The 1,241-nt window shown below is 30.5% G+C and overlaps 1 pseudogene; it reads right to left on the reverse strand.

Moving 5' to 3' along the window:
• Window positions 1-633: 633 nt before the first annotated feature.
• Window positions 634-917, reverse strand: LOC148757791 (cytochrome c 2 pseudogene; annotated as a pseudogene).
• Between the last annotated feature and the right edge of the window lie 324 nt (window positions 918-1,241).

A 1,241-nucleotide genomic window follows, 5' to 3' on the forward strand; every position in this document is an offset into this window, starting at 1 on the left:
TAAGAATCTTGCTATAAATGCCTTTTTAGTTGATTTCTTTCTTTTTTTTTTTTTCTCTCTTTCTTCCAGTTATAACAAAATGATGCCTTAATACACTCTGGTAAAGATAGAGCTTCAGATAATATCTACTCAGTTAAAGCATGAAATGCATTCCTTTACGTTTATAAATTCTTTTGAATTAAATGTATTTTCATAAAGTACTTCTGATTATTCCTCTTTAATCACCTAAATATTCATTTGATGTGTCATATGAAACAAGTCACAATTTTTAATATTTCTATTAATTACCCATAAAGCAATATTGTTTACATATCAATAAATACTTTAAAAATAAGGTTACATGATCAAATATATTGCATTAAATAATAATTGCCATGAGTGGCAGCATAAAATGTCCACATTGGAGATTAATAGTATAACAAAGAAATAAGGTCTGATATTACATTCATGTTTTTTCACAATCAAAAATATCTTTTATTTTAAATGTTAAACTTACTACAGACTAATCAAGAAAGATCAAATATGTCTTCTTTAAACATGCAATATTTGAAATTGGAAAACTTTGACTTATAACTAATATATATTTTTTTAAGTTGCAAGAGCATTTCATGAAGATGTTGCCCATTTCAAACATTAAATAAAATCTTCTCTCTCACTCTTCTTTTTAAGACCAGCAAAGATCACTTTAGTTCCAGGGATATATTTCTTTGTGTTCTCCAAATATTCCCTGAGAGTTTCCTCTCCCCAGATAACACCTTTGTTTTTGTTTGCATTGGAATAAGAAAATCCTGGTACTTGTCTTGTCTGTCGGCCAAAAATGCCTCAGAGATTTGGACCAGTCTTATGTTTTCCATCTTTTCCCATTGAGTGGCACTGAGCACATTTTTGAGTAAAGATCGTCTTGCCTGCCTCAGCATCCTTAATTTTTTCCTGCTAAAGGTCAAGCTGCTGGCCACACGAGAGGTGAGGTTGGTGGGAAGAAAAGCAGGTTTATTCAGAATGCTGGTACTCTGGGACGATGGCTGACTCTTTTCCAAAGGCCATCTCCCTGCATTCTTTTTTTTTTTTTTTTTATATTTCAGAATTTACTTTCAACAAGATTACCATGATTATTTTCTGATTTTTTTTCTATATCATGACAAACTGTCCATATTTCAAATATGAGATTTTGTGGTTTAGCTAAAATAGCATTTGCAATGTCATTTCAAATAATGTTTTAATATACCAACTTGTCTTAAAAC

This window comes from Rhinolophus sinicus, chromosome 7, assembly GCF_057876585.1.
Source record: "Rhinolophus sinicus isolate RSI-liver-muscle chromosome 7, RSI-T2T, whole genome shotgun sequence".
NCBI lineage: Eukaryota > Metazoa > Chordata > Mammalia > Chiroptera > Rhinolophidae > Rhinolophus > Rhinolophus sinicus.